Source organism: Mustela putorius, unplaced genomic scaffold (assembly GCF_011764305.1).
Source record: "Mustela putorius furo isolate JIRA1106 unplaced genomic scaffold, ASM1176430v1.1 tig00003913_pilon_pilon_pilon, whole genome shotgun sequence".
NCBI classification, from domain to species: Eukaryota; Metazoa; Chordata; class Mammalia; order Carnivora; family Mustelidae; genus Mustela; species Mustela putorius.
The window spans coordinates 8,294,384-8,315,249 of record NW_025422060.1 but is presented as its reverse complement, the minus strand read 5'-3'; positions in this window follow the sequence as shown (position 1 = coordinate 8,315,249).

Genomic DNA, 20,866 nt, shown 5'->3' with positions numbered 1-20,866 from the left:
TTGTCCCTCCCGTGGGATCCAAACCACAGATTTACTTGACGCTGTGGGTTTAGACCAGACAGTGTCCTTGAGCAACACGTTTCTTCTATGCTTCCCCCACCCTTAGCTACTACCTGAAGAATGGAGCTGGTGGAGAGGAGAACATCGTTCCTGGGAAATAGTCAGAAGCATCCTGAAAACCTGCTACAGCTGCTCTCCACACCTGGGATTCATCTAATGAGGACCTGATGCATCAAATGTCCTGAAACAGGGTGGGCATCCCTTCCTTGCCAAAGGAAAGGTAACAACCCCGGCTGCTTGTACATTTCCTCCACACAGATGAGGATGGCTAGGTGATTGAGGGTTTTAGAAAACATTCTTTCCTTCAAGTGAGAATCTAGCTGATGGTCCTGCTGCTGGTGTTTACTTCCAGGTCCTTCAGGGGAGGCTTTCTCTGAACCTTGGCTCCTAGAATGGAGACCTGGGGTAAGTGGAAGCTCTTATTTCCATCCTATTCCCATTGCCAACACCCTCTTCGATGGCAGGCCAGTCATTTGGTTTCTGCTGCCTTTGTCTTCCCACCAAAGGGATTTTGGGGGAGAATTCTCCAAGAAATCTCAAGCGGTTTCAATCAGACACTAGTTTTGATTCTTCTCTTTTCTTGCAGCTATTTTGAGTTTTTCTCTCCTTGGTTTGTAGAGGCTTATAAAAATGCATTAGTTTCCAGCTTCACAACCGAGAGCAGAGGTTTTTAAAGAGCCAGGTGGGTTCTGGCTGAGGCTGGGTCGGTAACCAGCTTTGTTGGCCTTTGGCTCTGTCCACCTTGCTTGCTCTGAGGAGGTGCGTAGCGGGAATGGAGACACAGAAATGCTTTGTGGTTCCTCTATTCCAAGAGCTCTGGAGGGAGCTCTGGAGGCCCACTCTCCAACCTTTGTTTCCACAGGTACTGACTGATTTGTTTGAGTTTTGAGCTCCAGTCGGGAATGGAGAATCTAAGTGGATATCCATGCTAACCAATGTATTCAGGGCTTATGTACAGATTACTGAGTAATTTCTAACTTCTCATCTTGTAGTCTTTCTGCTGAATAAAGGGAAAGGGTGGCAGGGACCTAGTTTTGTTTATCTTCATTGGTGATGTCTTACAGGGGTCAGATGCCCAAAATGACCCAAAGCAGGAGCCAGGTCAGGTGACCCAGACCTCATTCCCAGGCTGCTCTCTCCAGCTGTGACTAGGAGAGAGTGATGATTAGGAGTATGTGAACTCGGTATACTCCTAATCATCATTATGATATAGCTGACTCTTCATGTTTTGCAATGAAAAGATGGAAAATTCAAATTAGATGGTTAAAACCCACGTGGCTATGGATGTAATGAAAAACAGTCTTTTACGGAGACACAGTGTCTCACTCACACACACCCACGTCCCATTTATATATGTTTGGGTTTTTACTTTGCATCTAATTATAATCCTCTTTTGGGTTGTTCCATACTGCCAATGTCCGGGGGACCCAGAAGGACAGCTGGGAAAGCACCAAGCTGACCATCCATGTGTGGCTCTTAGGGAAACACTTTCAAGTTCATGGACCCAATGGATGCTAGCCAAAATCAACAGCACAGAAGTCTTCCTAGTATATCAGGGCCTCTACCTAAAAATGGGTGAACTCAGGGCACCTGGTGGCTCAGCTGGCTAAGCGTCCAACTCTTGGTTTTGGCTGGGGTCATGATCTCAGGATCGCGGGATCCGGCCCTGTGTCAGGCTTTGTGCTTGGGGGGAGCCTGATTAAGGATTCTCTCTCTCCCTCTGCCTTTCACCTGTGATCACACTCTCTCTCTCAAATAAATAAATAAATCTTAAAAATCTTTTAAAAAAATGGATGAACTCAATAGGAAAGCTACAGCAAAAGGTAATATTTCCTTTCTAGATACTGGAGTCCATGGAACAAAGCAATCGGAGGTCTTGTTCCCTCTGGAATGTTTTAGGGAATCTGTAGTTGTCATGGATAAGTCAGGCCATGTAGGCAAGACAGAGGGGATTCAGCTTGGAGCCATCAGGACCAGCGCAGACTACAAAGGTGCCTTTAAATATAACTAGGTATTCTTTGGGGGAGAAAGGGGACTGGGTCAAGTTCGTTTAGGAAATTCTGCATTAAATAAAGTGAAATAGGTTTCCCCAGCCTTTAATATTCAGATTTTACTGTAAATCTCTTAAGGGGGGGAATAACAGGATGCTTTTCCCAAACTCTTTTGATCTGGGAATTCCTCTTCCCTGGGAATCTTTGACATTCTGAAGAGCACTAAAATTCTGCAAAACCCAGTTTGGAGAATGCCATTTGGAGAAGTCAGGGAAGCCCTAGCTGCCCAGGGTCACCAACTTCACTGACACTCAGGTCCTAGCCCAATGGGTTTCACATCTGGGTACCTGCATTGTGGGGGCACACAAAGGTTTGTTAAGAGTATATAAATATATGTGGATTAAAAAAACATTCTAGGTCTTCCACTTCCATGGGCACACTTCCCTCCACCTGCTCTGCAGAGACCTAAACGGCAGGGAGGATCTACGCCCCCTTTCTGATCTTCTTGTACACTGGCAAAGCTTCTTGTAATGCTTCATTGCCCCAGGGCAGACAAATCCCTGGGGGCCGACAAATGTTGCTTTTTTGAGAAAGTCATTGTGCTTATTGAAGGAGTAATCTTTTTGCAATTCAGATGATTTCTATTTCTCTGCTTTCATGCAAATTGAGGGAAGACCTAATTGAGTTGTCAGAGAATTAGATCATTAATAATAATTTTGATGATAGATCCCCATACCAGAAGGGGCTTGGTAATTGACATAGCTATGATAAAACCGTTCCATTCTAAACTTATTTTTATGAAAATGGTCTCCTGATGCTTAAAATATAACAACTGTAATGGCAAGATAGGAATAATGTTAATAAGAAACCCCATCAACTTTACTAAAAAGTCTGATGAAGAGTAGTTTTTCCAATGAAATTTTGTGACTTATGTTGAATAATTACTTATAAAAATAGCATTTTTTAATTTTCATAAGTTGTGTGTTAATAATACCTATAAGGACAATTCAGTCCAGCAATATTTTCTTTACCTAGACCTATGGAGTCACAGGAAATTTTAAACTTTAATTTTAAATTAATTAAAATGTACAAGATTAATTTCAAATTATATACAGATTTTTGCTGCACATGATTCTGGGTGATCAATAAAAGGATTTCAGGCAGAAAATATCACATCATACATGTATGTGGAGAAAGTAGAATGCAAATATAATTTTAGGAGTAAATGAAGTAATTTTTTCCTTGTGTATATTTAAAATGAATTATGATAGATATCAAATTGCTATTGCACTGGAAACATTTTTGAAGGGCATATGAGTTTTATTTTTTAGTGTCAATTATATCCATTCACCAGCAATTATACCCTTTGTAACTATTTAAACTGATAAAGATATATTTTAGATGTTAACCTCAAAGGGTGTGAGAAGATGTGTTGTTTTCAAAAATTAGTTTCAGGGGTAAGTGAGCGGGAAGTTGAAGGCTCTGTGTCCAATAGCACATAAGGAGAAGGAGAAGGTATGGGTCTAGAGATGGCAATGTTTCGCCTGAATCGGCTTCGGGTTGTCCCTCCTGCCTCATGCCTACTTTACTCTTCCTTCCTCTATGGAGTCCTCATTCTGGTCTGGCACCCACAACCATCCACCTGGTCTGGGTCCTTTACCTCCCAACCTAATGTCCCACCGTACCCTTGACTTCCTCCCCCCGTTCCTCCTCCTCCTGGACCCAGCACTCTTTCCCTTTAGACTTGACAACCGACCATGTCAACTTAGCCTAGTCTACTACCTCACACTTCCCACCTCATTCTTGCCCCCATCCCGTATATCCTCAGAATCCCACAGCTGATCCTGGCCCCTGAGCCCCAGTCCACCCATCACCATCTCGACACTTAGCTTAATGAGTAGGTTCGCAGTCTTCAAGATTCTTCCCTCTTTATATTCTCTCATTTATTCTTTACCACAACCTGCTGCATTCAATGAAGAAGTTGGGGCTCAGAGGATTTAAGTGATTTGCAAGAAGTGAGGGAGTTAACATTTGAGTCCGGGTCATCCGTCTTTGAAATCCTTGCTTTATCCATGATGTCTTACTGCTGCTAGGGAGACTTTTTCAGCCCAAGTTCAAAGCAAACCAACTGGGATCTCCCCGAAGCTGGAGTGGCCCACCTGCTGGAGATGGTGGGGGGTGTTAGCACAGTGTCCTAGTCTGCCGGGCCCTCCTTCGGGTCTCCATCAAGGTTCTTTGCCAGAAACTTGGAATAGACATGCAGATGGCGACAGGGAAATCAACACATATGCATGCTTGATGTGGAACAAGATATGATGGTGCGGAGCCAAGATGAGATGAGTATAAACAAACATTCACATAAAAATGCACAAGATTTGCCACGAGTGGTGTTTTAGTCTGTATAGTTGTACCAGAAATAACACTTGGTTGGATGTCAAAATACCAATCATCTAGCTTCAGTTTTTAGTTTTAATTGAAGACAAAGACTTTCAAAAACCAAGAGCAGGGCTAAATCTGTTTCAATTTAACCTCAAAAAGCCCACATTAATAGGTATTTTTGGCTGAAGAAGCTGACTTTCTCTATGTTTTACATGTTCTTTTGCAAACTTTGGAGGAAAACTTTTTCTTTTTTTTAAATGCACTCAGGCTGCTAGACATATATATATTAGAAAAATAATTACTCCATTTTGGGGTCTTGATTTTTGGTTCCTCAGTGTGAGATGTTTCTTGAAGCTGACCCTTCAAGAACATTATAACTGGGATTTCTGAAAGTGATGGATTCTCTAGGTCATAAAGGAGTAAATGTGTGAAGATATATAGTAAATAATTAACGGCCTCTTAGCACACACAGAAATAATTTACTAACGAAAGGACTGCAGCATTGTAAACAGTCGGGGATCAGCCTCAAAGACCACCTGGAAGTTCAAGGGTGCAGCTAAGTAGGAGGCTAGCCACCTGGAATGTATTAAACCCGTCTCACTAGTTGGCTCCAGCTGTTTACTTCTGAGTACAGTTTCACGTGACAGTTACTCAGGCTCCTTTGGTAAGTGGGACCTGCTTGCTTTTGTTAGAATTGATCTAGGGCTGGTGAACATGTTAGCACAAGTTGACAGGGTTACAAATACTAAATTATTATATGGATTAAAAGCAAATCTGGGTGAAACAGTGGGTAGGGTCTTTCCTGGAGCAAAATCTGGGTGACCTGAAAAACTTGGAGCTGGTCGTCACCTTGCTGGTTCTCTTTGCTCACCTCTGGTTCTGATCTGCCCTCTGTAATGTCACTGAGCACGGGACAGACTACTGGAACGTAGAACTGAATCCCTTTGTGGCTGAACTTCCCAAGACAGATGTACATAGTCTGTCACATTGGGAAGGACGTTAGAGGTAATTGACCTGGGTTTGACCACCCAGGGTCGTTTGGGGCTATTGGCATTTGGGGCAAGAAAATCTTTTTCTGCAAAATATTCTCGTGCAGGAGAACAGCACTCTGCCTCTGTCCCTACATCTTAATAATGCATCTGCTGCAGTTCCCGTGACAGCATTTCCAAAGATTAGGAGGAGAGGGTCGGAAGATTTTCAGGTGACAGTGCTGTGTACGGGTAGGACACCAGGGTTCAGGGACAGGGAGTGGTTTGCCTGAGGTCATGATGCAAATTAGCAGTGGAGTCAGGTTTTTTACTCTGACATCTGGGACATTAATCACCCTACCACTACTATCCATCTGTAAACAAAGAGGTAACATACTAGTTAATTTACTATTTACTGGCGGTGTTTGTGAAATGCTTTAAAGTCCTAGGCAAAAGACACTAAATAACTACCCCAAATTATGTTTTTAATCTATGTATAGCACAAGGCTCTATGAACAAGCATATACATCAGAGGATAAAAATTTACATGTAATCCTTTAGGGAAGTACTTTTTAGAAACAGATCAGGGATGGGTAGAAGAACACAGCTGTGCCCAGAATGACAGCTGTGCGAGGACAGGTCTGGAATATACTCTTTACACCCCAGTGCTAAGCGGGAAGCCTGGCCTGAAGCTGCCAGTGGGCCAATGTTTGTTCATTGGATCTGAGGCAAAGGCATGTTTGCATTTGAGCTATTCTTCCAGTTTATCAAAAGGCATCTCTTTGGAGTTTCATTTCTAATTACTCCAGGGGCCCAGGTTGGGGCTTGCTTGGATTGTGGTAAGGAAACTTGACCCTGAAAAGAAGTCCAGATTGAGTGGGAACTAAAGGAGTCACCTGGAAAGCAGGTGTGCAGGAGGTGGCCAAATAAGCCTTTGGGGCTGCTGGGTGGGGTGCATGGAGGAGTCTCCTCGCCAGCCCATAAATCCCTCCCACCTGGGAGTTCTTGCATCTTGAGCAAGGTGCTGCCTGCCAAGTGCTCCAAACCACCTGGAACAAGGTGCTGTACAAACAGCATCCTGATGATTTCGAATCTGCAGATCCTAGGCTGTGTGTTTTGTTTGTCCAAACATTTCCATTCAAGTCAATTTTCTGAAGTGTCTTCCCAAGTGGTTCCAACACCAGGTTGCCTGAAGTCAAGGAACCATGAATCATATATGTGATTGGTGACTGTAGGACCTTGTTCTTCTCTTTTTTAAAAAAAATAATATCTATTGTATTGAGATGTAAATGGCCATAACATTGTGTTCATTTTAGCTGTGCCACATAATGATCTGACCGTGATCACTGCAGGAAGTTGGGTTAACACCCATCACCACATATAGTCCCAAAAGATTTTTCTTGTGATGAGAATTTTTAAGATCTACACTCTCAGCAACTTTCAAATAGGTGATACAGTATCGTGATCTGGAATCACCATGCTCTCATTATATCCCCACGATTTATTTACCTTAGAATTGGCAACTTATAGTTTTTGATGACCTTCACCCATTTCACCAACCCCTTCACTCCCTGCAATTGTAATTGGTTCTCTGGGTGTGTGAGTTTGGTTTTTGTTTTCTGATTTGGTATATAAGTAAGATCATAACAACATTATCCTTCTCTGACTTATTTCAGTTAATGTAATATCCTGAAAGGCCATCCATGTTGTCCCAAATGGCAAGATGTCCTTCTTTTTTATGGCTTCATAATATTCCGTTATCCCATTTATTATATGGATTATTACATGAATAATATATGGAATATTTCATGTATTCTATATACTCATATATAAAATATTTTAGAAATATATATATCACATTGTCTACATGTATATGTCACATTGTCTTTATTCATCCATCAGTGGACCCTCAGGTGATTTCCATGTTTTGGCTTTTATAAATAATGCTAAAATGAACATGGGGGTGCATGTATGATTTTGAGATAGGAATTTCATTTCCTTTGGATAAATATCCAGAAATGGATATTTTGAAATTGCTGGATCACATGGTAGTACTATTTTAATTTTTTGAGAAACCTCCATATTGTTTTCCACAGTGGCTGCACCAGTTTGCATTCCCATCCACAGTACATATGGGCTTCATTTTTCTGTCTTCAAAGTAATACTTATTTCTTATCTTATATATGTGATGGAAGTGGGGTATTGAAGTCCTCTACTATTATTATATTGCTGTCTACTTCTCCCTTTACATCTGTTAATATTTGCCTTACATATTTAGGAGATCCTTGGTTTTCTTGATATTTTAACAAATACCTTTCTTAGTATGACTCAAACAGAGTAATCTTGGTTCAGCAGAACATATACAAACACGGTATGTTTCTTGCCGTTGAGAAGCTCACAGGTCTAGCCAAAATGATAAATGTGGAACCACAGGAAAATTGAAACTTTTTGAAAGGGTCCCATACAGTAGGGGGCCTATCCTGGCAAAGTGTTTTTGAAGAATATGGCCATTCTTTCCAGAACCAAGTTACCAGACCATGATAACAGTCATGCCAAAAAGTGGTTTTTTTTTTGTTTGTTTGGTTTTTGGTTTTGGGGTTTTTTTTGGTCTAGCTTCCAGGATGTTAGCAGAAAAAAATAATGTAAGACACACTAAAGCAGAAACAGGAGCAAAATGCACTGAAGCCATGCAAGCCCATCTGTAAAGTTCCATCTATAAGACTGCTTTCAGAAATGGAAAGAGCAATGGTGCTTTCTATTTGGGCACCCTAAAATGATGCTAAGACTGGGTTTAGTAGTATTTCTTTCAGTCATTTGTGTTTTGAATTCAAATGAACAAAACAAAACTGATTTTTGAGGCAATGTCAAAACAGCTTTTCTTATGCCATGGAAATTTCCAGAAGTTTGGGAGTTGGAGGTGAAATCTGTGATGAAGGATGTAGTATCAGAATATACCACAGCAGTATAAGGAGAGAGGGTGATAAACTCATCTGAGTCCACTTTCATCCTTGATCACATACCCACACATTTGGTTTAGTTGTAGAACAGGTTACTCTAAATTAAAGGGAAATTGCAGTCAATATCTGTTGAGAGTTGACAATAAGCTGTCATTTTGTAGGGTGCTATGGTGTGGTAGGGATAAAAACACTGTGCTTCCTGTCCTTAGGTCATTTATAGTCTTTGTCTGGATGGGAAAATAACTTCTTTTTAAAAGAGTAGAACTTGGTTTTGGTAGATTTAACTATTAGACAGTGCCTTTAGATTTTACTGTCGTAATTTCTGTTTGTGCATATTTGTATGTCATCAATTCATCTTCATAGGACTTTCATCGAAACAAGTTATTTAGCAGATGAGGCCTAGGAACTAGTAATAGTCTGTAAATTCACTCTACTACCTTTTGTGTGTGTGTGTGTGTGTGCGCGTGCGTGTATGTGAAATAGGACAACCCATTTAAATTCCTTAAGATTTGATTCTTCTCTGTCATCTGTGGGTGCTCTATAAACTGAGAATTGAGTTCTCACATTAGAAAAAAATAAACTTGAAATCCCAGTAAGGTCATTCAAGTGTCTGGGTGGTCCGGGTCACATGTGTTCTAAATTCTGTCCTGAGCTATTCCCCTGACTTATTGGCATTGTGATGCTGCCTATTGCCTCAACTTAGCCGTGTAAGCCAAGGGGTCCTAGTTAAACATGTGGTAAACATTCTACTGCAGAATAATGATATCTTCCCAAGAGGAGTGTTGACCTTGGCTTCCATCACTAATTGAGAAGATAGAATATGAGGTTTAAATTCTGGCTTCAAAATTTATTCACTGTATGACTGTGAGAACTCGGGCAAATTAATATAACCTTTTTTGAGCTATCGCTTTAATTCATTACCAGTGAAATGGGGCTAATAATATTTACCTTGTAAGGTCACAGTGATGAAATGATACAACACCCGGTAGAGTGTTGATGTATAATATGGGCATATGGTAGCTGCTCAATGAATTGTGTCTGTGAATGAATGAATGATTAGAGTTTATTGCAGTGAGAATTCAGAGAGAAAGATTACAAAGGGGAAGACTTCACAATATTAAGGGATGTGAAGAAATTCCTGATAAATCATGACTAATGGAAACTATTTCTGAAGGAAGCTACTGAATCTCTTTCTCATTAGATTCTTTAATATGACAGCATCCATTTGTTGAGAGTTTGCTGTAGAGTGGATTACCTCCGCAGGTGCACTTTGGGTTCTGGGAAATGCTATTAACAGAAGAATTGCTATTGAAATCATCTGTGAACCTAGACACTGATGCTTCTCATAAACTCATCCCTAATAAAGGTCTTTCCTTCTCACTTGGCGACAGTCTAGCTGGTTTGCCTTTGGCAGTTTTGTTTTCAAGTGTGACAGAAACAGAGATCATATTGAAGCAGCATTTATAGGTCCTTTAAAAATGACTGAGATTACCAGGAAACTGAAGTCAAAATGACAAAACACCAGGGTGGGGGAATCCTTTGTTAATTGCTTATGAAGATATGTGAAAGGAATGGAAAGTTTGGGTCTGGTAAAATGATAGATCTGTTCAAGAAAAGGAAATGAAAACATAGGTAACAACACCCCTGGGAAGGCCCAAAACAGCACTGTTGGAATCATTGGCTCTGTGGGAGCATTTTGATTAGTTTCAGTTATGCTACCTGTCAGATTTATGCTAGGGTAAAAAAAAGACAGCTTATGTTACATTGACTAGTGTATGATTAAACTGAGAATCTCATGGGAGAAGAAGAAATGGTCAACAAATTTACTTTCTGGTTGGACTTTAAAGCCTTTTTTTTTTTTTTTAAACAAATTCCTGTAATTTCATCAAGGATTAAATAAGAATAGAGAGTGTTTCCTAAGTCTCAGTGAATTCAAACACTTCAGATTTTTTCTATTATGTAATGCCAAGTATAGACTGCACAGTCTTATAAAACACAAAATACTCTTATTCTTATTCTTTAAAGTTGCATTGAAAACTTACATTTGTAGTGGAGAACAAAATTAAACCTCTATTCAAAAAGTATATCTTTGTTCAAATTTTCTTCATATAGACTATAGGCCTTTCAAAACAAATTTGTGTAGAACTCTCATACAGAAGCAGTTTGTAAAAGCTGTAGGTTATTGAGGCTTGATGCAGTAGGTACTATTGTATATAATTTCAAGCCACATCTGGTTATCAGTGCCTAGTCAGCTGCTAGGAGAGTGACCATTTAATTTTTCATAAGTGAAGTTAGGAAACTATGTCAGGATGAGGGCTGATATGTGGGTGCTATTATGATGATATTATTTCTAAGAACCACGGATACCTAACTTCTGTTTTGTGACTCATTCCTCCTCTGCAAAACAAAGGGTTCTTGACTGAAGAGTGAATCTAAGGCACACAAACTAAATGGGCAAATAGAATAACCAGAAAAATTTCACTCAAATGGAATCCACATAAAGTGGGGACCAGAATGTCATAGTAGACAATGTAAAAGAGGTTTGATAGGTATGATTTTTGAAAAATAAAATGAAAATTTGTAAAAACAAGTTTATTTTGTCTTATAATTGACAAAATAATTCTAAAATGACAATTAGGCACTAAACATTTGCTCAACCAAAAATAAGTCAAGTATTGGTTTGAGGAGTGTGATACTCTGTTAACTCTGGTAGCCCTCAATGAGCCATTTTTCTTTGTATTTGTATTCTTATGAGTCCTTTTACATATTGATTTTGGACTTGACCAACGGAACATTAGCAAGAGTGATGCAAATGAATGGCTGGTAAATCCTTGCACAATGGGCCTTATTGTCTTGGGAAGCTTCTCAGAACCCATCTACCATGCTATCAGAAAGCAAAAGCAACCATGCGAAGAAGCCCACATGGAGAAGAAATGAGGCCTTCTAGCCAATTCCAGCCGAGTTCCCAGCCAGTAGCCAGTACCAATTTCCAACCACAAATGTGAGCCCATTTTTTATCTTCTAGACATCCTGACTCCAAGCCAAAAACATGTGGCATAATAACCTCTAGGTCAATTCAGAACGTTGTAAGAAGTAGTAAATTGTAATGACTGGTTAAATTTTGGGGTGGTTTGTTATACATCAATAGATAACTAAAACAGAAACTACTACCTGAAAGTGAGGTCTTGCCAAAACTTGAGATACTGATTTTGAGTCTGGTAGAAGGAAGAGAGAAGTTTAGAGGAATTACAAGGGGACTGTTAGTAGGGGCTGGAAGTTAGTGAGGAAATTCCCACTGGAGGTTGAAGAGCAGGGAACCTGAGTTATGTATTGGCAGAATAATGATCAAAATTGCTTGTGGTATTATGGGAAATAGGGTACCTAATGAAACTGTGAATCTGGCTAAGGATATTTCTGAGAAGGATGTGGAAAGTGCCATCTGGCTTCTTTTAGCTGCCTATGCTGAAGCATAGAAGGAACATGCTGAGCAAAAGAATGAATTGTTCAGATTTCAAGCAGAATTTGAGCTCAAGAGGAGCTAGAATGTATGAGTTTGATAATAAAAATTTTTTCATCCCCAGTCTCTGCAAGAAAAATTTTCTCAAAGTAAGAAATGGCTTTGGTTTGAAGATGAAATCCAGGGTGCTGGTAGTGAAATATTCCCTCAGGGTCAAGGTCTGTGTTAAGGCATCTGAAAGATGTGAGGAGTATCTCAAAGATTTCCTCAGCTAGACAGGAAGACTTCTAAGATCTAAAGGGTATTTTCCCATAGGATTCTGATTTGCAGCCCCAAACAGAAGATTGTCTTAAAGAGATTCCTGTGTGTTATTTTGTTTAATAAGGTACATATAACTTGATATGGAAAAAATACAAAGATGTAATGAAATTATACAAGCCTAGATTAAAAGGACAGAGATAATTCAAAATGAGAAGATGCCTTAAGATCCCCAGACTCCTATAGGTAGGAGGAAGCAAGCTGAGAAGAAAATTCAGCTGTACACTTGGGTCATTTCTCTTGGCAAAATGATAGCTCAGAACAGTGTCTAGAGCACAGAGGGTGGAAGTAAGAGCCACAAAAAGTCACTCTCAGGGAATAGAATTGGGTCATTATCAAGAAACTGGCTACATGTGCCTGGTTGGATTTCAGAATTGCTAGGGACCAGTAACTACTATGTTTTTCCCTTTTTCCACATTTTTGAGTAGAAGTACCTATTATAGCTTTCTTTGCCTTGACTCTTCATTGCATGTTGATCATGTAAGGGCCAGAAAACTTGTCTCTTTAGTTAATACTTCTTCAGACAAAAAACCAAACCAAACCAAACCAAAACAAAACAAAAAACCTCAAATCATAAAACTTCGCTCGGGAGAATTTGGTTGCTTCTAGACCTGACTTGGATGCTGAGTGTTTGTACTTTATGCCATAATGGGATGAGCTTTGGAGAGGGTATATGTATTTTGGATGTGGAATGGACATGACCCACTAGGGGCCAGAGGGATTTTTGTGGTAGACTGTACTTTGGTAGCCCTCAGTGAATTTTATCTCCTGGTATTCCTTCCTCATTGACTCTGGGCTTGGCTATGTGACTAGCTTTGGAAAATGGAAATTTGGTGTAGTTTGATGCAATAGGAGACTTGATAAGCACTTGTACATTGGGTGTTACTCTCTTGGGACAGTACTTCTTGAAACCTAGACACTAAGTTATGAAAAAGCCCAAGCAACCATGTGGAGGAGAACTGAGACCTCAGAAAAAACTCAAAGCTAAACTCCCAGCCAATGGCTAGTACCAGCTTGCAGCCAGGTGAATGATATCATGTTGGATTTTCTTGTCAATCAAGTCAATAACTTGTGAAGTGGAAGAACTACCAGATTACCTAATAAAACTGTGAGAAATTGGGGCACCTGGGTGGCTCAGTGGGTTAAGCCACTGCCTTCGGGTCAGGTCATGATCTCAGGGTCTTGGGATCGAGTCCCGCATCAGGCTCTCTGCTCAGCAGGGAGCCTGCTTCCCTTCCTCTCTCTCTGCCTGCCTCTCCATCTACTTGTGATTTCTCTCTGTCAAATAAATAAATAAAATCTTTAAAAAAAAAACTGTGAGAAATATTACATTGTCATTCTTTTAAATTATTAAATGTATGACTGGTTTGTTACACAACCATAAATAAACCAAGCAGGAAGTTAATAATTTTTAGATAAAATTGTATAACAATAGGAGAAAATATCTTTTGCTTCATATTTGACTTTTATCATATAATCACAAAAGGACTATTTTTGTAAAAATATTCAAAAATTGTATTTAATTTTCCCCAAGTGCCTTGTTAATCCTTTGATAGTTGGATATCTTTATTTTAAGGTATCCCTTATGTTATCATTCTTGTTTATTTTCTCTTTAACTGGATTCTCTTTAACTATATATATTTTTTTTTTTTTTTTAAAAGATTTTATTTATTTATTTGTCAGAGAGAGAGCAAGTGAGAGCGAGCACAGGCAGACAGAGTGGAAGGCAGAGGCAGAGGGAGAAGCAGGCTCCCTGCGGAGCAAGGAGCCTGATGTGGGACTCGATCCCAGGACGCCGGGATCATGACCTGAGCCGAAGGCAGCTGCTTAACCAACTGAGCCACCCAGGCGTCCCCTCTTTAACTATATTTTAAATAGTTCTGCAATATTTCTTCTGTCAAATTCATGAAATTCTGCATCTTTTGCATTATTTATAATTTCTTTTCACAGTAGACCTCTACCATATTTGACTTATTATTTGTTATAATGGTGAGGTAGATATTGATGTCTTGAAGGGGCTTTGGTTAGAGATTAATTTTATAAGAAGTTGGTTTATTAATACATATTTTACTTTATGATCCTTTGCTTTTCTTCAACAGATCAGATAATGTATGTTCATATAATGAGAGGTTCCCTGTACTATTATATTTATAGCTGAGCAGACCCTGGTACCAGACAATGCTGGGCTCTCTGTTAAAAGCTGAGTTTGAAGCATGTGTGTTAAGCTCATGATCTAAGAGGAGTTTAATATATTTTTTAAAGATTTTATTTATTTATTTATTTATTTGAGAGAGAGACAGTGAGAGCATGAGAGGCGAGAAGGTCAGAGGGAGAAGCAGACTCCCCATGGAGCTGGAAGCCTGATGCAGGACTCGATCCCGTGACTCCGGGACCGTGACCTGAGCCAAAGGCAGTTGCTTAACCAACTGAGCCACCCAGGTGACCAGGATTTTCATATTTTTTTACCATGAATTTAGATCATGGCACGACCCAGTCAGGTTAAACTTTGAGGAGGGCGAGAACTAGAGAGATGTCTAGATTCCCAAGCCCATTTTAGCATGCCATTATAGGTATGGAAGAGGTGGGAAAAAGACAGATGAATGCTCTGAGAATTCAGTTTTTTCAGTCTGCACAGGGAGGGGCGAAAGAGAAAGAGGTCTGTTAACCTGTGTAGCCTTTAAAGGCACCAAGAACCTAGTAGATGGGACCTAGTGAATGTCTTGGACTCTCATCAATAAAATTAGTAAATCTTCATCTCTTGTGGGAGGGTGGAGGTAGGGGGGTAGAGAAATAGAAGAGTAGACAGAGAAGACTGATGAATCCCATCCCTCTGCAATATCCATCTTACTAGGGGAGAATCTACCCATTTTGTTGAGATGTCCCCACATCTCATCAAATCACCAGTTGAGGAATAAGGGAGGCCTTACACTGTGAGGGCATATCACTCTGTATTTTTCTCCCCGTTTGCCCCCATGGAACGGTGGAGAGAGAACTAAGCAAAGGAATTGCTTCTCTGGGCAGAACCACTTTAGCAACAGACTAAAGAAGGCGTTCATAGGACCCGAGCTTCTCTGAATTGAAGTTCTCTTAACTTATTGTGGAAAAAAGCTGCAATGTTTATGGACATTGGGGAAGGTATGTGCTATGGTGAGTGCTGTGAAGAGTGTAAACCTGGCGATTCACAGACCTGTACCCCTGGGGCTAATAATACATTATATGTTAATAAAAATTAATAAAAAATACCTTTTAAAAAGCTGCAATTTTTAAAAAATTTATAGCAGCTTTATTCATAATTGCCAACACTTGGAAAAAATCAAGATGTCCTTCAGTAGCCGAATGTCCAAAAACTGCGTTACATCCATGCAATGTTTTTTAAAGCCAAATTTTCCTAAAGTATGGCACTGCGGCTAGGAGGGCATTGACTCCAAGGGAGGCTTGAAATGGAGGGAACAAGTCTTGAGTGAGGATCTGGAGATGGGGACAGGATCAAGCTATGATTGAGAATAGTACAGAGATAGGAAGGAACAGGTATACTTGAGTTGGTTTCCTTTAAACGGTTGTTCCAGGAGAGTTAGATCTATTTTCTATTAGTAAATATTAAACTTAGTCATTCCCACAAAACTCATTTTTGTAAATAAGTAGGAGAACATCTATGTTTCTTTCATAAATTAACTATAATCTACCCCTCAAAGCCCACCCTCCTGAGTTTAAATATACAAATTCAATACACAAGAGAACATTGAAACTGAATAAACAGTTTTAGTGTGGAACAAACTTTTGGAAAGCTGAGGTTGAATCCATTAATTCATTCAACAAATATTGAGCACCTGATGAGTGCCAATCACTATACCTAGTGTTCATATTATTAAAGCAGATTCAGATAACTTATTTTTTTAATAGCTGTAATGTATAAAATGGGAGGGGTCACTGGCATTAAGTTATAATATTTGTAAATGGAACAAAGTCAGTAATGGAAAATTTGGAAAAAAACAGAAAAACAGATATTCTTCTACAAAGTACTTTACCTTAGGCATAGAAATTGCTGAAATACCACAATTATGCCTTTGCAATGAGATCACAAGTAAACACAGAGGGCAAGTGAAAAATCACTTAAGGAAAAAGCACTAACTGTGATGTTTTCAGGGTTTTGTTATAAATGAATCAATTTGATGCCCCAAAGAAGGGCATGTACTTTCATTTATGTTTCAGAGCAATATTTGTTAAGCCCTTTAATACAGTGCTTTCATAGTAAACGTAATATCCCAATTTCTTCCACACTTTCTATTCATTGCTTAATAGTTGTCACAATGTCCTACCAAACCAAAAATCCTGTGAGATCCTTCCTCCAGAGTAAGAGACCATTTCTCCAACAAGATTTTCAACAGGATTTTAACTCTTCTGTCAACTGGCAAAAACATTGACCCAGCAGACTGAAAACACACAGTGGTATGTATGTTTGGAGTCTTTGTAAACTTTCCCATGCATGCTCTTCCATTGGCTTTGCATATTCCCAGAGCAGATACTGATGAGCTGAGATATCATGCAAGTGCTCAGAGGTGAAAATTGGTCTAGTATGTGCCGTTTGTGGATTTACATTCTATTGAGTGGGCCCAGCTGTGGGCCTTCCCTTCAGCAGGAGGGCTCGTCCCTTTTAAGAACTTTGTTCCACTCCAGCCTCCATGGCTTCTACCACCTCCCCAGGAGACTTCACTTCCTATGGGAAAGAGCCACTTGTTGACAGTATCTCAGGGAAACTCAGGGCAGCTTTATGATAATCACACATATACTCTCTCTCCACCCTTACTTAACTCTGGCTTATTTTTTCCCCCATTTCATTCCAAGGACATTGATGTGAAAAGAAGATCAGTGAAAACCAGCTTGTTTAGGTCTGAGGGTTAGTTATACTCAAAAGTAAAAAAGGAAAGTTTGTGTTCTTAGAGACTCACCTGACATCTGGCATTCTTAACCCTACCTTGTCAGTTACACAGACATTTAAAATTCTTTTTTTTTTTTTTTAAAGATTTTATTTATTTATTTGACAGAGATGATAAGTAGGCAGAGGCAGAGAGGCAGGCAGAGAGATAGAGGGGGAAGCAGGCTCTCCGCTGAGCAGAGAGCCTGATGCAGGACTCAATCCCAGAACCTGGAGATCATGACCCGAGCTGAAGGCAGAGGCTTAACCACTGAACTACCCAGGTGCCCCATACACCGACATTTAAATGAAGATGTTTCAGAGGATGTGGAACTAGATTTTCAAGGTGTTCTTTTTTAGATAAAGGCTATGCCTTCAAAGGTGATTTTTTTCTCTCCTCAATTTATAAATGGTACCAGTTTAACTTTGAGCACAGGGTCTTTGTTTTATTCATTTCTATTCCCTCAGGGACTTGAATAGCGCCTGACACATAGTAGTTGAAAGGCAAAGGTTGAAAGCTATTTGTTGAAATAAATACGGAGTGATGATTGTAGAGTATAGAGTATAAAATGCTCAACCCATACGTCATATTTCCATTTAGTGTCTAAAAATTTATACAAGAGAATGTTGGGAACTTGATTTGATGGACTTAAAAATATCACAGGAATCTTGGAGCCTCATCTTGATTACTTGAAAAATCAACTGTTTCTGTTTTGCCAACTGTGAAAAGGGCTGCTGGGAGTGTCTTCATCAAGGCAGTAGAGTGAGGAGGGAAGCATAGCGCATTGTTATGGGGTGCTTGTTGACCCCAAACTTAGCTCGATTTTCCCCCCTGAAATGCAGATGCCAAAATGACACAGATTAAGATGTCTATTGAGAGTTAATTATCCTGTTTCTGTCCTTTCCTGACAAGACTCATGGACTCAAGTCATAGACTCATGGTCACTGGAAGGGTCATTTGGGCTAAATATCTATCTCTAAATTGAATGTATTTTCAACTAAGTAGTCAGTGGCTACATGTTTTAAACCCATCTCCTGAAAATGTACCACGCATTAATGTTTTTTCTCAGCAGTCCCATAACTTTCCTGCAATAGAGCAAGATTCCAACAGAGTTTTAACATACAAAGTTATCTCATGAGGAGGAGGCCCCATTTGGGAGCCAGGGGGCCCCAGGCAGGGATTCCTAACCCCTTGCCCCATTCCCAGCACCCCTGACAGCCTATAGTTATGTGACCCCGGGTAAGGCATTTCACCTCTTGGGATTCCAGCTTCTTTATCTATGAAATAACATTGGCTTCCTGCCTCCCAAGGATACCAGAAGGAAGAATGAGTTAACATTTACATAGCTGCATTGGGAGCCTCCAAGAAAGGCACTGCATGAGTAGGAAATATGATATAATAGGAAGAACATCTTCTATTTTTAAGTTGATCTATGGTTAGTCTTTCAGGGTTGATTCCCCATGTATAGTAGTAAAAGAAGAGGCAAACATAAAAGAAACTTCTGAACCTAATTCAGGTAGGATAATTCTGAATCATAGCTGCTGGGGGGGACGGTTGTTCATTTGTTAACTTTGGGGTTAGGTAACTGGATTGCTGTTGGGAGAAGTATTTGACTCTGGACTGTATTTAGGTACAACAGAGAGGCACTCCTGTTGGAGAACAGCAGTAGGCATAGATGGAATGGCCTAAATTTGGAGTTCATCAAGATGGTAAGCTCCTGGAGGGTAGGAATTGTGTCTTAACATCTTTATGTCTCCGGTATCTTTCCAGAACTTTACACAGACCTGCAAATTAGTGTTTCTCTAATGAGTGCACTAGGATCTGAATTGCAGCTTCATTTACCAATATTGTGCCCCTTTTCCTTAACTGTAAATTGGAAGTAATATACCCTCTTTTCAGGCTACCGTGAGGGCTATGTGAGTGATACCTGCAAAGTGCTCAGCTCACTCTCTGACACTTTTAGGGGCATATAATCACAGAAACTGTTGTGATGTAACCCAGGAACTGTTGTCTTTCTTACCACTAACGTTGGGGACACAGGATTGTGCTGTAGCCAAAGCTCAGAGGAGTCTATATCCTGGCCTTGGTATCTAACAGCTCCCAGAGAGAAATGGTTTAACTTTTTTGGAACGTGGTTCCTCATCTGTGTAAGAAAGTATGGAAATTTGATCTGCTTAGCATATTTGAAATCTAGTCCAGTATGATAAAGGGTCCTAATGTCCTTTAAAGATCTTTTGTTGTAACATACATCAGGACAAATCGTAGGACAGGGTTATGAAACAAAATTAATGACCATATATGGCTACCACTATAGTCAAGACACGGAACGTTACCAGTACCTGAAGAACCCATCACGTGCACATAGATCATTTCTACTCTTCCCTCACTTAACATTACATCGTGTGCTTGTCATTTGGAATTTGTTAAATTATATTTAATTGTGATAAATCTATAAACGTGTGACATTTTATAAAGCAGTCCCTGATTGTTGGCAATTTGGGTCATTCCCACATATTGTATTAAGTTCTTATAAACACAGATCTCTTTTTTTCTCCTAATATGCCAGTTGCTTCCTTGCATAGTTACCACCCTTTCAAGCATTGCAGCTATGCAATATACTTGAATATCTAGAAGGGCAAATTATCCCTGCCAGTCCTTATTTATTTATTTATTTATTTAAGAGAGAGAGAGAGTGTGTGTATGTTCAAGTTGGGGGAGGGCCAGAGGAAAGGGGAGAGAGAGAGAGAGAGAGAGAGAGAGACAGGTTCTGTGTGAGTGCAGAGCCCCAGTGCAGGGCTCAAATCCAGATCATGAGATGATGACCTGAACCGAAGTCAAGAGTCAGATGCTCAACCGACAGTGTCACCCAGGCGCCCCTTCTGCCAGTCCTCTTTTAAACATATCTTAACTATTCCCCTTATTAATTTTCCTTCCCTTTTTTAGTTTGAAACATCTTCAAATCAACAGAAAAGTTGCAGATTCAGTACTAACAAATTTTTTTCTGGAACAATTTGAGAAAAATTTGGTTCATAATGTCCCATTACCTGCAAATGTATTAGTGTGCGCTTCCTACAATCAAGGCTGTAGAAATCGAAAATTAGCTTTGATGTATTATTATCTTTGAAATGTCAGATTCTACTCAAGTTTTGTCACTTCTCCCAATAATGTCCTTTATACCAAAAGGACCCAGTTCAGAATCATGTTTGCATTTATGTTTTTGCATGTCTTTTTCATTTCCTTCCATCTGGAACAGCTACTGGATCTTTTGCTGATTTTTTGTGAACTTGACAATTTCAAAGACTAGTAGGGTATTCATCAGTTTTTTTGATATTTCTTCACTATCATATTTGTGTTACATACCTTCATTAAGAACATCATAGAAGTGATGTTGTCATTGCATTTTATCAGGTAGCATGTGATTTTAATGTGTCTCATTACTCAGGATGTTTATTTTGATGAAGGTGGTATCTGCCACGCTTTTTGAATCATAAAGTTATTCTTTTTTTTTCTTTGTAATACATAAATATGTTGTTGGGAGCTATTTGTAACTAGGTAAATGTCCCTAGAATGTTCTGTTTATTCATTCATGCATTTACTATTGTAAATAGTAAGCTATTTATAATTACAATTATCATAAATAGTAAATTATAGGTTGTAATCCATTATTATCATTATTAATTTTAATTGATGACTGCGAGTTCCTTCAGTCTAGATTGTATGTGTGTGCATGGGTATGTGTGTTGACATGTCCCTGTTATTCACTGAATACTCTTACTTTTTTATTTTTTTGGCACAGCAATATTCCTGGCATGTTCTCAAAACC